Below are 25,548 nucleotides of genomic sequence, written 5' to 3'. Positions count from 1 at the left end.
GCCTGTCCCTGGTCCCATGCCGGCAGGTCCGCAGCACGGGTGTGGTTGGTGGTTGTACCAGCTAGTGTGGCCCCCATCAACTCAGGTTGGCTGTTGAATGAATGCTTGTGGGTGCACCTTTAAGCACAGCCTTATTAATCTATGTTATTCACTTATATTGTTTTCTTATTGCAGTCTTAAAATTTTGCTTGAGTATTAACTCCTGTAACTACTGCAATTTTGTTGTTCTGACGTTCAGCGGGTGCCCGATTTTATGTTTTCACTTCATCTACTGCCTTTCCCCGAAGGTAAAGGTGTCTCCGATCAACAGAAAACAGTTATCTGGTTCCTGCTCTGTGTGTGGATTTGTATTACTGTTTTAATTTAAACTATTTCCTTATTGTTTTTTTTCCGTTTATTACTTATTGTAGTTAAAACAAGGATTGTACTTCACTTGCACGTTCAGTATAGTTATATCAATTTACAATACTTGTGTTAATAAAATGTCATGGTAAATGATTTTCAATTAAAACATTTTGGCCAGTCCCTGCGTCTCAGACACAACCACTGCTGGTTACTGGTGAGGTGTGAATCACTACTGTTTTCGTTTGCATGCTTCTCTAAGAAAGTGGTACCATTGAAGTATCAGTTTCATAACTGATTTGGGATTGGGATTACATCACTTATAGTTATGCTCAATACTCCAGCAACCTTCATAGCTTGTGGTAATACAACCTCTAATTTGCTCATGTTCATTATTTTTGTTGGGATTCTTGCTGCATTCAGCCTCACCAGTGTAGCCACACCTACACTCCTGGTGATATAACAATGTACCTCGCATGGTAATTCACATTTATGTGATTGCTCAGCCAATATGAGTTCTTTCTTTGCATCAGAGTGACATGACTACAATGTATATTTTTTTTCCTGTTCCCTGGGGAATTTTCTGGGACTGATCAATTTGCACATTGTCTCTCTGGGTTAGAACCGATACATCACCGAGGTGGTCCAACAGCACAATGTCTGTGTTGCCACCCTTTTGAGTACGATTTGAAGAATGAGGTCCTCGGTTATAGTTAATGCGGTCTAGTCAAATCTTTCTATGTGCTACAAATATTCTGCCCTATTACCAAACAAGAAATTAAATCCATATACACTGTCGTATTACACTGTGGTAGCCCATGCATCCACCTACTCTTAACGATCTGCAAAATTGTCTATTGCCAACATTACTTTTTATTTTGTTGTGGCAACCTCGCAATACATTACCTGTAGCCCACAATTGTAGCACATTCATTTTTCTTTACAGTCCTTACATTTGTGGCCACGCTTCTTATATCTGTTAATGTTCCACAGCTGTGTTGAATATGCAACAGCTCTCTCTACTGCTTCCTAAAAGGCCTTATATCATGCCAGCCTTTGCTGTTTTTCTTACTTTCTGTCCATACAACCCATGGATGAATGTGCCCAAAGCTCAATGACAAGACTTGAAAAGCTAAATGCCATTCTCAGCATCATCATCTACCAGCTCATCTGAGCATTAATTTTTCAAATTCTGTCAACAAATTGCTTAATACATTCATCCTGCTGCAAAGCAGGCTATGAAACTATTCCATCTAGAATTTGATTTCATTTTTGCATTTAAACCTCTGAACAACAATCATTTTGAACTAATTCAGGGTGTATGCAACCAGGACAATCAGAAAATCTGGGAAAACCCAGGATTTTTTCATATGAGAAAAACCCAGGAATTTTTTAGAATTCTGGGAATTTTTCATTGTTTTGGTTTTCAGTTAAACTTTTGTTATTTTGACTAACAAGAATTGATACTCTGACAAAGAATTTTTACTTTAGGCCACTACTGCAGAATAATACTCCAGCAATAAAACAAACTAGAGAACACCACCAAAATAAAACTACAGTTAAAAGAAAGTTTGCTATTTACAACAACAAAACAAAATGCACACACAAGCATCTACCAACAGCAAAACGTCTAAAAAGCTTTATGACAAAGATACTTCATAACAACAAGCTGCTTTCGATGAGCCGGACGTCACAACTGTTTACATTTCTAGCAGGCCACAGGTAAATATTGTGAATGGTGGTTTGAGAAGTGTTACTTCCAAAGCAAATTTACTTTTACGCAAGATGAATTATGTTGCATGTGAGATTATGTGATGTATTTCTTAAATCATGGAGCATCTGAATTTCATTCAAAACTTAAGACTTTGAGGACAAGCCACTTAGAAAAATATCAGGGCCAGAAGAAAAGCTATTTATGTCATTATTTAAAATTTTACTGGCACATTTTTGTTTAATATACCTTGACAGGTAACACAAGCTAAAAAAGATCAAGCATCAAGGTTAGTTTTTCGTATTTAGTTTAGTTCCTTCATAGATTACAAAATGTGAAATAACAATGGCAAAAACATTATTATCCTCCAACAAGAGTGCGAAGTGAGTTCTTGAGCAATTTCACACATATGGAAAAGTCAAAGTGCTTGACAGAACATTTATTCAGCCAGGTAACACATGAAATATTCAGTGCACAGCAGTGAAATTTATAATCATGCTTGTCAGAAATATTTCAGCTGCTGCAATTTAAGCTGTGCTCTTAGGATCTTGCATAACCACACCCTTCGAAAAAAAAAAAAAAAAAAAAAAAAAAAAAATGTTGACAACCAATATTATATGTGAAAACTAAGCTTTTCTTGTAGCTAAACTGGATGAATATTAATTTAAACCATTAATTTTTTTCTATTTGTGTGTTCGCACTACTTAACAGTGATGCTGCTATTGGCTGACATCATCACATATCCTGAATATCTGCTGTCATTGGCTAGTGAATCATGTAGCATGATCTATGATTGGCTGACAGAAGCGCATCACAATCTTGATTCCAAGGCTTCGGAAACTACTGTTCTGTATCTGGTGGAATTTGCATTCATACTTTCATAATACAAAAATATGCAGTGTATGCTACCACTCATCACACGTTTCCAAAATGCATCATTTTTTGCTGGGTTTCATTAACTAAAATGCCGAGAAGTTCTACACTGGTGTATAAAACCTTTACCATTCAAAGGATTTGTACGTGCTATGGCTCCAAGGGAAAGTACGTTGTCACTTAACATGGAAAAAATGTACTTTCATCTGAGATATGGTGTATTTTCATCCGGGAAAAAGTATATTTTCATCTCAGAAAAAGTATTATAACCAGGAAATCTGGGAAGAACCCATTACTACTACCTTTTTTTTTTGTAGTCCCTGTAATTATAATTTTCCGATTTCATGTAAGTGAGCTTAGCACTAATGAATTCTTGTGCAGCTCCCTGTATTCTAAATTTCAGATGAATTCTTGAAAACATCGTGGTCTTCAGTCCAGAGACTGGTTTGATGCAGCTCTCCATGCTACTCTATCCTGTGCAAGCTTCTTCATCTCCCAGTACCTACTGCAACCTAAATCCTTCTGAATCTGCTTACTATTCATCTCTTGGTCTCCCTCTACGATTTTTACCCTCCATGCTGCCCTCCAATACTAAATTGGTGATCCCTTAAAGCCTCAGAACATGTCCTACCAACCTATCCCTTCTTCTAGTCAAGTTGTGCCACAAACTCCTCTTCTCCCCAATTCTATTCGGTACCTCCTCATTAGTTACATGATCTACCCATCTAATCTTCAGCATTCTTCTGTAGCACCACATTTTGAAAGCTTCTATTCTCTTCTTGTCTAAACTATTTATCCATGTTTCACTTCCATACACTGCTACACTACATACAAATACTTTCAGAAAAGACTTCCTAACCATTAAATCTATACTCAATGTTAACAAACTTCTTTTCTTCAGAAATGTTTCCTTGCCATTGCAAGTCTACATTTTATATCTTCTCTACATCGACCATCATCAGTTACTTTGCTCCCCAAATAGCAAAACTCATTTACTACTTTAAGTGTCTCATTTCATAATCCAATTCCCTAAGCATCACCTGATTTAATTTGACTACATTGTATTATCCTACTTTTGATTTTGTTGATGTTCATCTTATATCCTCCTTTCAAGACACTGTCCATTCCGTTCAACTGTTCTTCCAGGTCCTTTGCTGTCTCTGACAGAATTACAAGGTCATCAGTGAACCTCAAAGTTTTTATTTCTTCTCCATGGATTTTAATTCCTACTCCAAATGTTTCTTTTGTTTCCTTTACTGCTTGCTCAGTATATAGATTAAATAACATCAGGGATAGGCTACAACCCTGTCTCATTCCCTTCCCAACCACTGCTTCCCTTTCATGCCCCTCGACTCTTATAACCGACACCTGGTTACTGTACAAATTGCAAATAGCCTTCTCTCCCAGTATTTGACGCCTGCCACTTTCCTCTCAGTTATTCATTCCATTTCCTGTACTATACTGCCCATGTACTTGAAGACTTCACTGTTCTCAGGTGCTTTGCTTCCAGTGTCATGTTTACTGTAGGTCTATCTCTTTTCCTTATTGTGGCCACACACTCACAGTTCATTAGATAAAATTTCAGGTCAAACTCTTGCACAACTTCTTCTCAAAGATCTGTTTCTGTACTTCATCCTCGTTGTTCCCCCACACCATCAAATCATTAATAACCAACACTGTTGTCATCCTGCATTCTATCTTCCTTGCCACTTGTGTCCCACTATGAAAAGTAATGGAGATAATGTACTTCCTTGTTTCAGACTGCTTCTCTGCATCAGCCATCATGTTCTCTTTCTTCCCACTCTCAAATGATTTACACTCACCATTACAGTCTGCTGTTATAACCATTTCCTTCTTAGTGTTTCACACACTTTACTTCTGTATATAGTGCTGTATGTTTTCTCTAAACCCAGGAATACCATCAGCAGATCTCTCCCAAACCATAGTGGTGTTTCTGCAACTGTCTCCCTGCAAATATGAGATCTACTGCGAACCTTGCTGGCCTCAAGGTGTATTGTTGTTCTATCAGCTGTTTTTGCACTGTCCCTTGAATTCTTCCCATAAATTTTTGTAGTGGCACATAAGGATGATGTCCCAACAGCATTGTTACATCCTTTCAGCTTCCCTTCTTGAAGGCAAGTACAGTTATTCCCTTCTAATCTTCTGGGTTTCTCAGTTTCCTTCCATACAGCACTCATAACTCTGTATCACCACAGCACCCCCAACTCTTCTGATCATTTTTACACCCAACCCATCCAACCCCAGTGCGCCTCTACTTCTCAAGTTCTTTAGTGCCACCTCCATGTCTATCTGTTAGATGTTTTTCCACACCCAGTTTGCCATCTACCTTCTCAAGATCTCTACCTACCGCCAATGCTCTGTCTAGATTAAGCAATTCATCAAATAAGTCCTCCACAGCTCTTTTAGGTACTCTTATCAGCCACTTTTATGTTACCTGACATTCCTCTTAAAGTGAACGGAATCTGATAAGATCAGGAACAACTTGCCACCCTTCTGAGTCTGGCCAGCTGGCTGAGGATGTTGACAGTAAGCCACTGAAAGCAAACAGGACAGCACCAAAGAAGGACAAACAACAGTGGCAATACAGCAGAAGGAAAAGTCCAGCAAGTAAACCATGATCAAAACCTAAGACTTGGTGAATTCAGTACCAATCAATGATGTGTAGCAAGATCAATCCTATAGCACAGCGAAATAAGAATTGACTGACTGAGAGGCTGTGCTGCTCGCTTTAAAAGGTGGCCACGAGCACCGATTGGCTGACAGGACGGGTGTGTCTCTATGTCCATGCTGCAACAGCACGCAGGGCCAGAAGTGTGCAGGGAGATGCATGGGAATATGAACTGGCAGCACAGCAAGAGCCCTGGCACTGAAGCCCATCGGCTGGCTGGGAGAACCTGGGGCATCTGGCAACACACTGGGTCCCGTGATGTGGGCAACAACAACTGAGGGGGTGGAGGCTGCAGTGAAGTTCCACATCCATGAATGCATCCATGGGAAACACTACAGGAGCCCTGGAGAGCAAGTTGTACCAGTTCAAGTGGGAGATCAGTAAGGGTGAGTGTTCCAGGTCTAACTGAGCCATCGATGCTGAGACAGTCGGTAGGTATGGATGGAGTTGATTGGTATCATGGCATTACAATCACCTCACAGTGTCAACCACAGTAAGGCACTGCCCATGGCCAGCAACGGCCAGGACATTGAGGTGGGTAAGCAGCTGCCACTCATGGACAAGCTCTGCTGGGCTACAGATGTTGACGTGGTTGGTCCTGTAGTTGCTCAGAAACATTGTGAGCACAGCAGTGGTGGTGGAAGTGCCCCACACCTTTAACATTTATTGTTTAAACCTCCACACCATACACACTGCTACAGCATTGGAGGATGAATGAAATGGCAGACTAAACAGGTGTTTGATTGTTAGAAAGCTGTCACCATGAATTGATGTCCATTGTCTGACATGATGGTGCAGGGAAGCCCTTCAATGAGTAGAAACTGGATGAAAACATTGAATGTAGGATCACTGGTGGTGGTCACAATGCTGACACAAAGGAGTAGTTAGAATAAGCATCCACGACAGTGAGCCACATGGAGGACAGAAAGGGACCAGCAAAGTTTAGGTGAATTTGATCCCAGGGGTGACAGGGAGCAGGCCAGAATGTGGAAAATGTTGGAGTAGGAGCCTGGTTCTGGGCACAAGAAGAACAGCTGCACACCATGGCCTCCACATCTCCATTCAGTCCTGGCCAGTAGGTACATCACCTCCCGAGGGTTTTCATCTATACATTTCCCAATGTCCACAATGGAGCAGTTGCAAAATCTGAGGATGCAGGGTAGACGGGATGATAACATTGAGATTTTGTCTCTGTGTCAAGCAGGAGAAAATCGCAGGCATGGACAAATGTTGCGAGAGGTGAGCCCAGGCCAGCAGTTCTGGGTCGGTAGACTTCAAAAAACAAGTGAGCCATCCATGGAGCACAAACTGCATGATACACTGTAAGACAGGGTCACGGTGTGTGTCTGCAGTGATGCGAGAAGCTGTAATGGGAAACCTGTCCGAGGTCTGCTGTCATTCAATGTTGACATGGAAACAAGATTTCCTGTTGGTCAAATGCTGAGTCAAGCTCCAAGCACAGATGAGAGAAGGCAGCTGCATTTATGTGTGGTGCCATGGGCTTGTAATTAATGACATAACTGAACAAGCTGAGGAAAAGTTCCCAATGCTGGAACCATTGTGCCGTCCACTCTGGAAGCCAAGAGTGAGACCCAAAGAGTGCTACCAATGGTTTATGATCCATAATGAAGGTAAACTTGTTCCCAAACAGACAACCATGGAACTTCTTAATGGCAAAGATGATCACCAAAGTTTCTTTTTCGTTCCACTAATAGTTCTTTTGAGCATGTGTCAGTATCTTTGATGCATATGCAATTGGTTGCTCAGTACTATCATCATTTCTATGTGCCAGCACTGCACTTATGCCATAGGGAGAAGCATCAGCAGCCAAACCAGTGGACATTATGGAGAAAAGGGTGTGAGGCAGGGTGCCGAACACAGCAGATGCTTCAGCTGTGTGAAAACATGCTCACACACAGCTGTCCACCTCTACTGAGTGTCCTCTTTTTGGAACTGGTTCAACAGGTGCATAATGTGGGCTGCTTGTAGAAGGAACTTAGAATAATAATTAACATTTCTCAAAAAAAGCCTGCAGCTTCTGTAGGTTTAGGGAATGGGGCAGAGAGCCAATGGTAAAAACATTGCGATGAGTGGGTTGAACCCCATCTTTGTTGAGCAAGTTCTGAGATATTCCACTTGCTCCTAAGATGTGGCAATGTGGTATCGGCACTTGTGATGTGCATCACACAAAGTTGTGAAGAGGATACAAAGGTTGCACAGGTGGTTCTGACAAGTTGTGCCTGTGATAATTAAGCCATCAAGACAGTACAAGCAAGGATGGACATGGTTAACTATTGCAGATATCTCTGGTAGATTGCCAGAGCAGAAGAGATCCCAAAGGGCAAGTGCTTGTATTTGTATAATCCAAAGGGAGTGCTGATGATCATAATTCATTGTGATTCCAGTGGGGTCTGCAAATGTGTGTCGGCAAGGTCAATGTAAGAAAAATATTCACCTCCAACATGCTTCTTGAGGAAAAAGGAAGGAAGAATGACTGGGATTAATGTCCCATCAACATCGAGGTCATTAGAGATGGAGTACAAGCTCAGACTGTAGCAAGGCAAGGATAGGGAAGGAAATCGGGATGTACCCATTCAAAGGAACTATCCCAGCATTTACCTGGAACAACTTAGGGAAATCACAGAAAACCTAAATCTGGTGGCCATCATCATCTTGACTTTGAGTCCAGTGTGCTAACTACAGTGCCACCTCGCTCTGTGCTTATTGAGGAGGTCCTCTGGATGTAACACGGTGTTAGGGTTGCACCTGTGTCTGAGCACTGGTTGTTGATTTAAATCTCCACATAGCTGGAGGGAGCCATTAGACTTCTTGACCACTACCACAGTTGTAACCCAAGCACTGGTTTTAACTGGTGCATTTGCCCCAGTGATCGCGTTCTTGCTTAATGGCTGCCCAGAAGGAGACAGGAATAGGGCATGCCCAGCAGAAATGGGACACTGCATCTGGATCTAAGGAGAATTGAGCCTGGAAATCTGACACACAACCCAGGCCAGGTTCAAATGAGGCACAATGTAACCATGTGGAATCATTATGAATAATAACTGGACAACAACACACACATCTCCTCAAAAATGAGAGCCTCAGGACTTGAGAGTGAAGCCGACTTCTTAACTAAGAAAAATGTCTCTGGGAACCACAAGAAAGAAACAGTGATAATTGGAGAGTGTCATTCATAACTCAAAAAGTGTTGGGGTGCTGTTCCAGTTGCTGCACATACGTGTCCCAGTCCTCTTTGGCACTGTTAAATGGAGGAAGCACAGTTAGGCGGCTCTCTGCCTGGGAAATGACCAAAGCCTGGATGCTTTGGGAACTCTGAAGCTGTAAGTGATTCAACAAAAACTGAATTTCCTGATGAAAAAATTCAGGCTTTTGAAACTGCTGTTGCAATTGCTGCTGCAGGAACAGCTGTTGCAGTCCCATGAGCCGCATGGGCTTTGCGTTCATGGGACGCCACTATCCTTTTACCTCAATGTCAGTTATAGTGACCAGAGCCTGACAAGACCAGGAATGACTTGCAAAACTTCTGAGTCTGGCCATTTGGGTGAGGGCACCAAGAGCGAGGCGCCAAAAGCAAATAGAAAGGCAACAACAGAGAAGGACAAACAATGGTGACGATACAGCAGAGGAACAAGTCCAGCAAGTAAATCAAGATCAAAATCTAAGATGCAGCAAATTCGGAACCAATCAATGATGTGTGTGAAATAAATACTATAGTATCATGAAATCATGACTGACTGACTGTGGATCTGTGCTTCTGCCTTTAAAGGGCGGCCACGAGCACTGATATGGCAGCAGGACAAGCACGTCTCCACTGCAGCAGAGAGAGCTGTGCCTGCAGATTATGGCACAACCTTCCAGCAGTCTTCATCGAGATCCATACCTTCCGGCAAGCTTTCAAACTTGCTAGGCCGAGACACCAGACTTCTCCCCCAGTATTTTATTATTTCTTTTGCTATTCTGTTCCATCATCATAGTCCACCTGTGTATTCACTTTTTTCTTTTCCTCTGCAGCCACTTTTCCGTGCCTCCCTCTCACATTCTTCTGTTGCTTCTGTTTTCTTTTGTTGAAGTCACACTTTAAACACCTTATTCTTCTCCAAAATTCCTTATTCAACTTTAGAATTCCACTGAAGTGTTCCTCTCCACTTCCTCTGTAGCTTCTACCGGTGTGCTCTTAAAACACATCCAGTGTTTCTCCACTGCTTGTAGCACACACAGGTAAATTTTAGTTCTTACTCTCCTGTGATGGTGTTCCTTCAAGTCTGCATTCTTTTAGTTTCAGTGCTCTTATTTACGGTTCTTGTTTTTTTTTCTTCTTTTTTTCTCCTTTAATTCTCTCTTGTTGGTTGATATCAGCTGATGGTCATTTTCTCTGGCCTCTTGATGGTATTACTTTGATATCTGCTATGCCTGTCAACATTCATCATCTACTAACATATAATCAACCTCTGACTTTTAGACCAATCTCTGCTATACTACATTAACCTTATGACTTTCTCTCCTATCAGTACATGAGTTCCCAACTTTCAATTGACTCCTTTTTGCAAAAGCTGAATAAAATTTCACCTTCCTTGTTTTTGCTTCCCAAGCCATTTGTTCCAAGTACATTTTCATATTCATATTTCTCTACATTAACAAATGCACTCACATCTCACTACAACTGTGTTCTCCTTAGTCATCTGCTTCTGTAATTCTTCTCAAATCTCCTCTTTTTGCTCCGATGTGCATTACATCTGTAATACCACCCACAATGATATTTTGGTCTTTATATTTGGGGAGCAAAATAACTGATAATGGTCGAAGTAGAGAGGATATAAAATGTAGGCTGGCAATGGCAAGGAAAGCGTTTCTGAAGTAGAGAAATTTGTTAACATCCAGTATTGATTTAAGTGTCAGGAAGTCATTTCTGAAAGTATTCGTATGGAGTGTAGCCATGTATGGAAGTGAAACATGGACGATAAATAGTTTGGACAAGAAGAGAATAGAAGCTTTTGAAATGTGGTGCTACAGAAGAATGCTGAAGATTAGATGGGTAGATCACATAACTAATGAGGAAGTATTGAATAGGATTGGGGAGAAGAGAAGTTTGTGGCACAACTTGACCAGAAGAAGGGATCGGTTGGTAGGACATGTTCTGAGGCATCAAGGGATCACCAATTTAGTATTGGAGGGCAGCGTGGAGGGTAAAAATCGTAGAGGGAGACCAAGAGATGAATACACTAAGCAGATTCAGAAGGATGTAGGTTGCAGTAGGTACTGGGAGATGAAAAAGCTTGCACAGGATAGAGTAGCATGGAGAGCTGCATCAAACCAGTCTTAGGACTGAAGACCACAACAACAACAACAACATCATTCTCTCATTCATTTCAATTACTTCTTCTGTTAGTCAAACCTTCATAACTATGCCCATTCCACTTTTGGTACCCTCATTGCTATTCCTGGACAGTCTAGACCAGTTACTCTGTTTACATCTTCCTTAACCTATCCACCACATTTCTGCCATCCCTGACATGCCAGTTTGTGTCTCCCTGGGTGACACCCTTAAGCTGTACTCACACAGAGTGAGTTAGCTAATGATGACATGGAAATGTAAGAGTTTTATAAAGTCGTTTCCTGTTATTTCATGTTGAGGAGTAACTGTTGTGCATGCAACACAAAATAAATTTTGCAATATCTCAGTAATGTGTCACAAAACATTGAACCAAAAAAGAGGCAAGAATGCTCTCTACGTCACAAGTAGAACTTGGGAGATGCCATATTGATTTCATTGTTTACAGATGTTTGGTGGGTTTTATAATACAGGGTGTACATAAAGCCCGGGAGCACTTTCAATTATTTATTGCACAAGAACCAAACCTTGTACAGATATCATACATATGTCATTTTGAAGGGAAACCCTGAAAGTTTTTCTTTGTGTGTACTGCCACAGCATAGTTTGGTAATTTGCCGATAGTCAGTGATAGTCGCAAACATGGTGAGTTCAGGTGCGGAGCGAGCTTTCTGTGTGTTGGAGTCCGACAAAAACAAGTGTGCTACAGCTGTTCAACAACTGTTTAGAGCCAAGTACGATATGAAGCCACCAACAAGGAAGGCCATTTACCACTGGCACAACAAATTTGTTATGATGGGTTGCCTGTGCCCAGCAAAGAGAAGCAAAAACTGTCACGTCGAAAACTGTACGGGCCATTCTTCTTCACCGAGAGTGCTGTCACTGGATGTTGCAGCAATGGCTGCCTCAAAGGCAATCGGGCTCTCTGTTCTTCTTTCAGCAGGATGTCATTGTGAAGTTCGTGGGTACTTGAAAACGGAACTGCCGCATCGATGGATCGGCCGTGCTACAGAAGGGGACAGCTGTTTCATGAAATGGCCTCCCCAATCACCAGATATCACTCCGTGTGACTTTTTTCCATGGGGACACATTAAAGATCTGGTGTATGTACTGTCACTAACATGTGATGTAGCAGAGCTCCGAGAGAGAATACAGAAAGCAACTGCTCCGGTCAACGATGCCATGCTGATTACCATATTGTCATCTGCCTGGTCGCTCATGTTTCGCATATGTTTGTAAAAAAAAAATTCTGAGTTTCTCTTCAAAATGCAATATGTTTGACATCTGTACAATGTTTAGTTCTTGTGCAATAAATAATTGAAAGCATCCCCAGACTTTATGTACACTCTGTATAACCTACACTCCTGTGAATATATGCTGTTTTAAAGAGTCAGAACATTAAGCATCTCTCAAAAATGTACCATTACTAGTATGGTTTGTTGTATACAGTGACAGGATAAGTCCTATTGGTGGTTACAGAATTTCATATTTGGTTATTTTCATATTATAAATCGCATGTTATGAAAGTATGTTGTTTTACAGCAACAGTACACTGAACATTCATTAAAAACACTTTCTCATTAGGATTTGTTATAATTAAAAGAAAGCTAATAACATATAAGAAGTTAAAGCCTTCAGGAGATTTATGATAAAATATATGCTTGTATGTTACACAAAGATAGTGTAGGATAGCAGATGAAGACGCTGAGTTATGAAGTTATGTGTAGCCATAGTAGGTTTGGGTTTTGCTGCATCCATTTTCTTAAAATTCACATTCACATTTTCTTAAAGGCTGTGGAAATTTCTTGGTAATTTAATATAAATATTTTCTGCGACAACTGATATTATGTAAACTTTTATAAGCTGATGTCCTTACTGACTGGTCATCGAACTTTACTTTTTGTCTTATAGTATGTTCCTGGATACTGAAGATTTTATTTATGGATACTACAGACAGAACAACAGTACTAGGATATGACAAGGGAGGAAATGTGAGCTACTGTAGGCAGTTTTACACATGACCATTTTTGTAAGCAAACTGTGTGGCTTGCGAGCCAGACACAACCGACCGCTGCCACTGGAGAGTTTTCAGTCACAAACCTTGTTAACTAGCATGTCCCATGTAACACCAACAATGTGTCATGTGTGGATGGACTTCCCGTCCATCTCTATGACTGCTTTAGTAATTCTCGGAAAAACATAATAGTGTCCTCCATTTGTGCAGCAACTTTTAAGTAATGATAAACATCCATACACAAACAGATAACTTCAAGTATTTTTAAACCCCGATGTAAACACAAGGGTGTTGTAAGTTTAAAATATGTAACTGTGTATCTGTCTGAAGCATCATAGCTCCCAAACAAAAGTCTAGTTTTAATACAGCTCTTTTACTTGAAAGCCGGTTTAATCGGGATGGTTCTTAGCTATGTTCCATGAAAGTCTGTTCAGATGATTAAATTTCATCAGCTAAATTAAGTAAAAATGTTTTCTGCCAGTGTGCTCTCTTGACATACACCATGTAATGTATAAGAGTTACATCAAGTTATGGAATTCCAGACTGTAGAGCTCAGAAAGATCTAAATGAAAGTCTGAGAGAACATATGTTTGTCTTTACAGTTGAACAATACTGATGATTTCTGGTTTCAGAAGTCGCCTGTTTCAGCACCTACAAAGCAGAAAAAGGGCGAGTACGACCCAATTGTAAAATATAAACATACGTTTTTGTAGACTTTTTTGAAGTTCTTTTTGAGGTTTACAATTCAGTACTAAATCAAATGATTTTGCCCTAATAATTTATGCAGCCTCTTGCAAGAGATCACAATGGCAACCCACTTTATTCCGACTCGATTTAGAATTATCGCCACTGCTTATTGCTTATGTTGCATAAATTAGCTAAATGTGTACTAAAACATACTCAATAAATACATGTGTGAATTAAAAAAAGAAACACATAAATCACATAAGTGAAAAAGATCTTGCATTACAATTTCATGTTTCATCCCGGAAAGTATTTGTGTGAATGTGGGGAAAGTGTATCAATCATAGTGTGTGTGTGCTAGAAAAACATGAAGTTTAAAAACAAAACTTAAATAAAAAATTTAAAAAGTCTATAAAGTAAAAAAATAACATATATTGCCCATCTAAGTTTAAGATAAGCTGCAAAATTTTGATTCAAGAACCGTGGCATTGGGACACCACTAAGTAAATACAAAAAGCAGAATACATTCAAAAATGATAAAGTATGAAATTTAAATACAAGTCAGCTACCTAGGCAATGCAGGTAAATACCAAAAGAACAATATCAAATCACTGAGACAAAGTCTTAATTAATTAACTCTGAAAAATTCGCAATATAGATACAACAGTCAGTGGCATCCGCCCTCATATGACCGCCTGTTCAGCCGCCACAGTTGGTTACACCCCACATGCCATGTACTATGCGACTTGTGTTCACAGTTTAATGAGGCATGAGTTAGTACACTATCATCAAACCACTACAGAATATAGGTCTCATAAGTTTGATTAATGAATGAAACTAAGTTTGTATGCAACCATGTTAAACTAGTATATAACATAAATAGATTCTTTAACAATCTTAGGCTAATTAAAGATGAACTGGTTTCCATATTTTATATAATAAGTAATTACAACTTCACTAAATATTTTGAGGTGTGGATGAGAAAGACACAGGCCTGAAAGAGATGACGCCAAAAAGAAGAGGCTTATACCCAGCAATAATGAAAGTAATAATTCAAGTTTTTGTAAAATTGATCTAGCTGATGCATACCTTCAGTTAGCATGAGACAAAGCATCACAAAAGTTAGTTGTGGCTAAAATTCCACGTGGATTATACAGGTGCAAGAGGTTATCATTTGGCATAGTCAGCATTTCTACAATAATGAGATGTTTCTTATACTAGGTAATATAATTAAGTCTTGCATGTGAAAACTTTCTTGACAATATAGTGGTTAAATGACTTGCAAAGAACAATTAATTTGTCTCTGATCGCAAATATTTGATTTTCCAATCAAATTTGAGACTGTTGTGATAGCTACAAAATGTCATAACACTGGATCTCTGTCACCTTCATAGTGACTTTGTAACTCCTTATCTATGTACAGTATTTGACATAAAACTTGGACATTGGATGGCCATACCATAGACTAAGCCCAAGTCATTCACTAACCAGGCAAGAAAAATGGCTGTCACTCAAAATAATAAGTATGGTTTTCTGCAATATCTAGTAACACTGTACAATGCAGAATTTTCTGGAGGAACTTATGTCTTCCACTTGAGTTGTATCTCTCGATTCAAAAGACTTTACCAACAGCCATATGTTTTGGGTTATTTTATTTTAAATATCAAATGCTACCAGTTTCGGCAACTCAATATCGCCATCTTCAGACCCCATAAACTTTTTTCATATTAACAAGCTTATCATGTGGTGCCATAAAACTGGAACTGTAAATCCGAACTATTATGCAACTGATTCCTATGAAAGGGTAATACTGGATAATTCCACCAGACATACGTACCAGCCGATGCCCCTGGCCATAATGGATCAACAGAGACCGAGTTGTATCTGTTCGTAGTCCAAGGCTAAATGTCATGCGGTGTCATGAGTTCAAAGTGCCTCACTACTTGACTTTTTCAAAACCACAATTCGCCTGTTTGGGTAAAATATCAGTCTGATGGAAGCAAAAAGAAAATTTGTTTCATTTTCTGACCCATTAGTAATAGTGTGAGCTCCCTTCTCACTTTTAACTAATAAAATTAGTTATTCCAAATCAGTTTTCAACAACCTTTCACCTAGAATTTACGATATATGTATCATACTCATGTGGTAAAAACCTTTATAAATGGATGATTTAAATAAATTCAAAATTACTATTAAAACACAAAATACTGTAGAATCACTTAGTAAATAGGTAATGGAAAGGCAGCACTGTACTGACTTCATAATATGTGTTACTGTAGAGAGCTGCACATTCTGCCTTAATTTGTTAAGCTGCAAAATTATTTGTACAGTGTTTGTAGCCTATTAAAGGATGGTGCTCAAAGGTTATACTATAAACAAGTATATTTAATTTGTCACCTCATTTGAGTGTGTAGTACCTTAGAGTAAATGGCAATTACAAAGACTGATGTAACTTGCAAAGAATTTGATGTATAAAAACATTCTAAGCAGCAATGGACTCATCTCTTTGGCACTCTTGGTTTGGTACCTTTAGAATTAACACAGTGTTACTGGATCTTGTGACATTAAATATCGAATATTTTTAAATACACAGATTTTATTTTAGTGAGAATTCTTGCCATGACACTCCTTTCATACCATACAGGCAGGTATGACATATCTTTGCAGCAAGGAAATCCACATGTTCAGCATCTCTCATGCATTGCGATTTACCAGGTAGCCAGGAGCCATGCTGAAGCTCCGCTTCCACTGACAGGAGAGTGCTTTAAAACGGGCACTCCTGAGTCTGTCCTCAGCATCTGTTATGTTACAATGGCAAAAAATTGTGAAAACATTTCCACAAAAGAGCTTGTCACCATCTTTTCAGCTCAAACGCCTCTTGTTCAATAGTTTGCCCTTCATGCAATAGACACCGGTCAGCAGAACCCACCTGATGGCAACTGCCATCTGCCCAGGTGGTCACAATGCATCGTATCTCATTCTATAATCTACAGAGGAAGTTGCTTCCATCACTATAGCAAGTATAAGGGGCAGTCAAATGAAAACAAGACAAATGGAAAAAGTAATTAGACTGCTGATCATTTCAAAAGTAATCACCATAATTGTCAAAACATTTATCCCACTGTGAGACAAGATGTCAGTGCCTTCGTGGAAAAATATTTGTAGTTGCCTACAGAACTATTATTGCACTAGGCATGTAGCTTTTTTTCCAAAGCCTTTCTTCAAGGCTCCAAAAATTTGCAAATCGCATAAGGAGAGATTGGGACTGTACGGAGGGTGTTTAAGGTCTTTCCAGCGAAACTTATGCAGCACTGGCAAAACAATCTTCTCAACATGTGAAGCATGCCATCCAGTCCAAATACTCATTAATACTGGCAGAAGGCATCATCTGCTGCAGGATAATGCCCATCAACATGATGCTGAGGCTGTTTTGACTATGCTGCACTAGTTTCTTTAGGAAGCCTCCTGATCTCTCCCCGTACAATTTCCATATTTTGGAACTCTGGAGGAAGACATTTGTGGCCATCAGTTTGCTTTGGACAAAGAGGTGCATGCCTGGGTACAATCATAGTTCCAAGGACAACTGCAGACATTTTCCCCACGAAGGTATTGACCATCCTGTCTCACAGTGGGATAAATGTATTAAGAGATTTGGTGATTACTTTTGAAATAATGAACAGTTCACTTATTTTTTTCCTATCTGTCTTGTTTTCATTTGACTGCCCAATATATAAAATGATTTATTATTGTTGTGTGAGTTTCCACAAAAAATATCTTTTTAAAACTGAGAGAACACTGTGCAGTAAGAATGCTATTGCCATTGCCATTGCCATTGCCCATGCACAATACCACTTGAAGAATATTAATGTAATTATTCTACTACAATGATTAAAATACACCTTGGAAAAGAAAAAAGAAATCATATGGTGATTCACTGTCTTGGGCATGTTTGAGTATAGGTTGTTATGAGGGTGTTTACCTATGTTCATCTTTTTATTTGAAGTTCTAGCATTGCTTTTGAGATTACACATTGACTTTCGCATAGTTGAAGGTTATGGTTGTTATTTGGTGTTACGAAATGCAGTATCATCTGGAGAAAGTCTAACATTTGTGAGGTATTGTTCACTTTGGGATCAACAGAAGGGAGGAAGCTAGAAACATTTGTGCTATATATGGGATGATGACAGTGGAGAAAATCATGTCAGAAAATGATTTTTTTTCCTTTCTTTCTTTTTTTTTGCTGAGAATGATTATTCAAATTCAGAAACCTACAAGCTATGATGAATAATGTTTAGGTTTAATCCATGATGAAACTCATCAATGAACCCTATTTCAGTAAATGTGATCAATTGCAAACATTTAACCTCTGTGTAAAATTTGCATTCAACAGGCAAGATTCAAGGTTAGGTGTAGAGATACTGCAGGCTGTAAATCAAAGAAACAAAAATCTAATATATGCATTTTTGCTTGAACATTATCAATTGATCCTCGATAATTCCTATCCAATATCATTATTGGCAGCGAGATATAGTGCCTTTAGGTTAATTTCATAAAAAACAAATTAATGGCTGAGGCCTAACAAAAATATTTTCCTCTAGAAAAGCTCACAAAACATAATGTTTTGCTTCTGGTGACAAAAGAAAGTATTTTGTAGTATGAACTGTTTCCCAGGTGTGTGTCCATCACAGCTGCTGACAATAACTGAGCCTAAGGAAAAGAAACATGATGATTGCATCAACTACCCACACATTGTCGATATGGCAAAAGAAGATATCCAGGATCGTCACTGGGAAGTCATCACACTTAATCTCCTAATTTTGTGCCCTCAAATGTTTCCATTTTTCACTCCATATCGGCCATCTTGAAAAGTCCTTTCCATATGAAAATGTGAATCAAACTCGACAATATTACGAAAAGATTAGATTGCTACTCACCATACAACAGAGATGTTCAGTCGCATACAGGCACAACAAAAAGCCGACAAAACAACTAAACACATAAGCTTTCGGCAGAAGGCCTTCTTCCAAAATAGACATCATTCACGCATATGTAGCTCGCACACATATGACCACTGTCTCTGGCTGCTGGGGCCAGAGCTGGTGTCTGCATGAATGTATGTGTATGTTGTCCATTTCGGAAGAAGGCCTCCTGGCCAAAAGCTTGCTTGTTTAGCACTCTTTTTGTTGTGCCTGTCTGCGACTCAACAACTCCGCTATATGGTGAGTACCAATCTATCCTTTTCATAATATTGTCATTATTCCATCCAGGATTTTCCATTGTTTGAATCAAACTTGGTTTGATGATTACCTTAGCCACTAACCATTAACTCTATACAGGCACAAAATTAAAAAACTATACAAGCAATGTTGGACTGTAGATTATGTGAGAAAAAATATTGTTGGTGAAAATTAGAGTCTTATGTTTATCTGTTAGGTTAAAAAAATGAGCAAAAAGATATAAAATATGCACTTTAGTACTACAAATGAAATACAAGTTATCATGAAAATCATATGTCTACACTCTATTTTCATAAAACAAAAAGTATCTGTAAATAAGACTGCCAGAAACTTTATGAATAAGTACAACAATTTGTGTCTACATGAAGCCCTATGTCCCATACTCAAACACCATTTCACAACCTCCACAAAAGTGAGGAAAATGACGCTGATACATAAAATAAAGCAAAGACAACCATTCACCTATAGCTGACTGATGTATGGTGCATACATACACAACAGAAAACAATATTCACTAAGCTTTCAAGTTTTTGCTCTCTCTCTAGAAAAACTACACACATTCACACATACAGCAGCACAGACACCCAAATTCAAAAAACCTGCGGCAAGACTAATGAGCCACTGGCAATGAGATAAGATGCATAAAGAAACCCAGTTTACAAATTATTCACTGCCACGAATAAACAAAATGAAATAGTCTATTCACAAAATACTAAAAATTACATCAGTGGAAGCAGAAGTAGTAACAACTGCAAACTCCTGCAAGTTTATAAGGCTTTCATTTTCAGATGTAAAGGGTACTGAATAAAGATTACGAAAAGACTTATGATGGAAAAGTTCTCTTAAGAACTTCTTACTGATTTTTGGGGGTTGGGTTGTTTGGGGAAGGAGATCAAACAACGAGGTCATCAGTCTCATATGATTAGGGAAGGTTGGGGAAGGAAGTCAACCGTGCCCTGTCAAAGGAACCATTCCAGCATTTGCCTGGAGCAATTTAGGGAAATCATGGAAAACCTTAATCAGGATGCCCGGACACGGGATTAAACCGTTGCCCTCCCAAATGTGAGTCCAGAGTGCTAGCCACTGTGCCACCTCGCTCAGTACTGATTTCTGAATTGACTGCTTGCAGCAAAGGTAAGGGAGGGGGTGAGAAGGCGATGGATCACTGTAAGTCTCCAGAGAGATTGAAACAGACAAAGAAGGTAGTTTCCAGAATGAGATTTTCACTCTGCAGCAGAGTGTGCGTTGATATGAAACTTCCTGGCAGATTAAAACTGTGTGCCCGACCGAGACTCAAACTCGGGACCTTTGCCTTTCGCGGGCAAGTGCTCTACCATCTGAGCTACCGAAGCACGACTCACGCCCGGTACTCACAGCTTTACTTCTGCCAGTATCTCATCTCCTACCTTCCAAACTTTACAGAAGCTCTCCTGCGAACCTGCAGAACTAGCACTCCTGAAAGAAAGGATATAGCGGAGACATGGCTTAGCCACAGCCTGGGGGATGTTTCCAGAATGAGATTTTCACTCTGCAGCGGAGTGTGCGCCCGACCGAGACTCGAACTCGGGACCTTTGCCTTTCGCGGGCAAGTGCTCTACCATCTGAGCTACCGAAGCACGACTCACGCCCGGTGCTCACAGCTTTACTTCTGCCAGTATCTCGTCTCCTACCTTCCAAACTTTACAGAAGCTCCGGGCGTGAGTCGTGCTTCGGTAGCTCAGATGGTAGAGCACTTGCCCGCGAAAGGCAAAGGTCCCGAGTTCGAGTCTCGGTCGGGCACACAGTTTTAATCTGCCAGGAAGTTTCAAAGAAGATAGTGTTTGCTTCCCAAAGCAACTATTTGAGAACAGTCTAACAAGCTACTTGTGATGAAGCAAGCTGGGATAATTTTACTTCCCCTCTTGTTTTGCCATCTGCCTTCTTAAAATTCATTTTTTCAGTTTTAACTGTTTACCATTAACATATGTAAGTATAATCTGCATTTACATAAAAGTGAAAGGTTGACCTTCAGTTTTAAAGAATACAACACCAGATCCAATTTTGTGCTTAGTTTCATGTATGTAATTGATTTTCTAATTTATTTTGACTATTACAGACTACAAGATGGCCGGCGAGTGATGATGATGATGTTTGGTTTGTGGGGCGCTCAACTGCGTGGTTATCAGCGCCCGTACAATTACCCAATCTTTGCTCAGTCCAATTTCGCCACTTTCCTGGATGATGATGAAATGATGAGGACAACACAAACACCCAGTCATCTCGAGGCAGGTGAAAATCCCTGACCCCGCCGGGAATCGAACCCGGGACCCCGTGCTCGGGAAGCGAGAACGCTACCGCGAGACCACGAGCGGCGGACCCCCGGCGAGTGAGATCACAGGTATTTTCTTCGGCTGCTAAAAGAACTTATTTAAGAGGAAATAGTGTCAAATTTAAATTTTCTTTGTTTCTTATATTTGCTGTAGTGTCCATTCTTTCCATTCTTGTCACACAACTGAATATTAGTGTCCCAGCAGAGCCTATTCTTGAAAAAACTTCGTGTTATCTGAAGTCCCGATAATTGAGACATAACCCGAAATTTTGCGTGACATAAAAACAAAAAATTCTATTCAAGTTTTCTTGATAGTGCAAATTTCTTGTAGGAAATATTTTCACTGTGGGGGGGGAGGGGGGGGATTCAGTGGGTAGAATGTTGGGAGAACAGAAGAGGCTCTCTCCTGGGACTGCAGAGTATGAAGTAGTAACATTTCAATTGGGGAACAGGAAAGGAAAATCTGTGCCCTTCAGGCACAGTTGGAGGAAGCAAGGAAAGAATTGATAGGATCACAGGAGATAAGGGGGGGAGGGTGGTTGGGAACTGGCAGCTGGTAGGAGGAAAGGAAGAAAGAGAATATGATCTGACAATTTTATCATCAACACCAAAAACAGGTATCTACCACTGTCAGAGTTAAGTGGAGAAGAACCTCAGGTAGAGGTTCTTAGGAAGAAGAAAGTGTGCTGCTAGGTAGTAGCCATGAGCGAGGTGTAGGCCCTCAGTTAAAGGAAAGTTTAGGGGCAGTGTACCACCAGTATCTTCAAGCCAAATGCAGGGCTAAGTCATGTGATAGAGGACATAGGGCAGGCTGTTCCAACCGAGCTCCAGGGAGCCGGAGCGCTCCGGAGCGCTCACTGCGGCAGCTCGGAGCCTGCGTGGAGGGGGGAAAGCGAACTCACTGCCCCCTGGCCGCATGCAGCCGCAACTGACGCAATAATCCTTGTTCAATGACAGCTATGACTAGCCGCGGGAGCCCTGTACCTCTGTTGGAGGATACCTTTCTATTCACTGAGAGGGATGGTCGTCCGCAAGGTCTTGTATGTCATAAAGTATTCAATTCTGCGAAGAGGTACAATGTACAATGACATTATACACGTCTTCACGCTGCGCACTACGATCAGGTAGAAGGCGTTGCACGCAGAGAACTGGTAGCCAGGCTTAAGAACGACATAGCAGGAGACGTAAGTTCAAAAACAGTTTCGTAATACGGAGGGTATCAAAACATGCAACATAGTTCGTGTTCTGTAATGCGTTTATAATTTTCAAGTGAATGAGAGTGGAGAAAACACTACTGAATCTGCACTTCGAGCAAGCTACAGGGTCGCTCACATCATTGCGACAAGTGGCAAGCCATTTTCGGTGGGACCACTTGTAAAATTGTGCATGGTAGCTGTTGCAGAATGTTTGTTTCCAATGGAGGTGCAGGCAATTGAAGGGGTTTGCCTGTCGAAGCAAACAATGTCTCGTCGAATCCTGGACATTGCAGCGGATTTAGAGACACAGCTCAGGAGGAAGGCGGAGAGCTTTGTTGCATTTTCGCTAGCGCTTGACAAAAGCACCGACATATTGGACTGTGCTCAACTTTCAGTCTTTGTGCGTGGTGTCGACATGGAGCTGCAAGTAACTGAAGAACTCTTGGATGTGGTACCACTCGATTACACCACAACAGGACATGACATTTTTGAAGCTGTTTGTGAATCAGTGGACAATATGAATTTGCCGTGGGATAAGCTCCATTCTGTAGCAACAGACGGTGCACCACAAATGATCGGGCGTCACCAAGGTTTTGCTTCTCGTTTGAAAAATAAACTCAGGGATGAATTCGGGAAAGACATTTTGATTCTTCATTGTTTTATTCACCAAGAGGCACTGTGTGCTGAAACAGTAGAGCTAGGTGGCGTAATGAAAGATGTCGTGAAGTGTGTGAATTTTGTGTGGCGTCACGGTATGAATCATTGCCAATTCAAAGGATTCCTGAAAGATATCGAAGCGGAGTATGGGGATATACCTTACCACAGTACAGTTCGTTGGCTGAGTCGGGGAAAAGTTCTTGATGTTTTCTTTGCCATTCGTGAGGAAATATCCCTTTTTCTCGAAATGAAAGGGGAAGAAATGTGTTGTCTGAAAGATATAAAATGGATATCAGACCTGACGTTCCTAGCTGATGTAACCATGCATCTGAATAATTTAAATCTGTCACTGCAGGGCAAAGGGCAGCTAATCGTTGACATGCACGACCAGATCAAAGCGTTCATGGAAAATTTATGTTTATTTGAGAGGCAGATGAGTAATGGACATTTAACGTTCTTCAGTCGTCTTGCTTCTTTAGAACTACCTGAAGGTACTACTTTCGGCGATTACCAAGCAAAGTTAAAGCAGCTCATCACGTCGTTTGAAACACGATTCCGAGACCTCACTAGTTTGGAAATGGAACTTAAGGTGTTCAGCACTCCTTTTTCAGTTTCCCCCGATGACTTGTCACCGTCACTTCAATTGGAGATAACTGATTTGCAAAATTCAACTTTGTTGAAAGATAGGTACTACAACACGTTGGATTTGTCACGATGGTATCATTCATTACAGCAAAAAACATTTCCCAAGCTTCACAACAATGCCGCTCAGATCATGTGCATGTTTGGATCTACGTATTGTTGTGAGCAGCTTTTCTCAGAAATGAAAAGAGTAAAAAGTAAGGAACGATCGTTTCTTCAGGATGCAACAATGAAGGCCATCCTCCGCATTAAGTCTGCGAACACTTTGACACCTGATATTTCCGATCTTGTAATGAAAAGAAAATGTCAAGCTACAGAGACCCAATAAAGTTAGTATGTAATTTCTTGTAAAACAGTTGTTTCTTATTTATTTCCTGAACATCGTATTTCCTGGTGTAGCATGTCACCACGTCTTAGCAGCTAAGAGTATGAGGTTGTCGATCTTGTAAGACGCAGCTGGCACATCAAAACACTTGCCTTGCCGCCTGCCTCAGCCAGCCGTGCCACGTGCCGGCCCACTTGACTGGTTACAGTGAGCGACACGGCTCCCTGGAGCAGGGAGCGCTCCACAGTTCACAATGGAGCCGACGAGCTGGAACAGCCACCGAGCGAGGTGGTGCAGTGGTTAGCACACTGGACTCGCATTCGGGAGGACGACGGTTCAATCCCGTCTCCGGCCATCCTGATTTAGGTTTTCCGTGATTTCCCTAAATCGCTTCAGGCAAATGCCGGGATGGTTCCTTTGAAAGGGCACGGCCGATTTCCTTCCCCATCCTTCCCTCACCCGAGCTTGCGCTCCGTCTCTAATGACCTCGTTGTCGACGGGACGTTAAACACTAATATCCTCCTCCTCCTCCTGGAACAGCCTGGCATAGGGTCTTTATGTAAGGACTTTATAAAAGAGGACCATGTAGTGATAGTGGGTGGGGTGGGAAACAGTTTGGACAGGGATGGGGCATATGAAATAGGTGGTGACCTGGACAAGATAGCTTCCCTGACTCATGGCAGCAACGTACACTTTGTTGAGCTGTTCCGGCGTCATGATCAACTACAACTTTGATGAACCGGTGAGGTGAATTGATGTGGGGTTAGGGATGGCTCTGATGACAGCCAACTATGCTCATGTTTCTCTGGTAACTGTCGGTACTATCAACAGATGAGGTTTCACTAGGCATGGCCTAGACCTAAACAGGACTGGGAAGGGAAGATTGGTACAGCTGATTCATGAAAGTATAGGGGTGGATCTTGGGCCACACATGGTCAAATACCTGTTGTCATGGGTAGGAGAAGTAGGTCTTTTTTTAGGATAAATCCAGACAACATGTTCCCCTGCCTAAAGAAATGTCCAGCAGTTTAAAAAATATTGAAACAACCACTCACAAGACAGATTTTAACACTTCAAATATCACACACACCAGATGTCACAAAGAAAAACAAACATTGGAAAGAGTAACCTGGAGCATTTCACAGACTTAACAATCCTTCATCAAAACTGCAATCAATAAAAAATAAAGAAGTTGAGCTCCAATCTTTTAACTGCATAGTAGTTTGTGTTACTGAGCACCGGTGAAGAAATCCAACAAGTAGTATTATCGTTGTATGAAATGGCAAACTTTTACAGCAGAACTGCTTCAAGGGGCGGAGGATCATGCAATTATATCAGAAAAGGAACACAGTTCAAATGAAGACATGACCTCAGTAGTAAGTGAAGACAAACACTTTGAAATATCAGCTGTTGAATTAACAGGGCTTGATATCACCAAGAAATTAATCATTTTGTCTGTGTACAGATCTCCCAGTGGAAGTGTGGACAGTTTTTTCAATAAATTAACAGAAGTTCTAGAT

General features: G+C 40.6%; 1 protein-coding gene and 1 non-coding gene across 2 annotated transcripts in view; one reads left to right on the top strand and one right to left on the bottom strand.

The window, feature by feature from the left end:
• Nucleotides 1-25,548, bottom strand: part of LOC124803060 (centrosomal protein of 120 kDa-like) — a 192,631-nt gene that overhangs the window by 140,391 nt on the left and 26,692 nt on the right. The gene's annotated exons all lie outside the window — the stretch shown is intronic.
• Trnaa-cgc lies at nucleotides 24,311-24,383 on the top strand. Its single transcript has one exon. It is a non-coding gene; the product is annotated as a tRNA-Ala (tRNA).

The sequence above is a fragment of the Schistocerca piceifrons genome, chromosome 6, assembly GCF_021461385.2.
Source record: "Schistocerca piceifrons isolate TAMUIC-IGC-003096 chromosome 6, iqSchPice1.1, whole genome shotgun sequence".
Taxonomy (NCBI): Eukaryota; Metazoa; Arthropoda; class Insecta; order Orthoptera; family Acrididae; genus Schistocerca; species Schistocerca piceifrons.
Note: the sequence above shows the minus strand (reverse complement) of the source record. Positions and strands in the feature narration are given on the sequence as shown.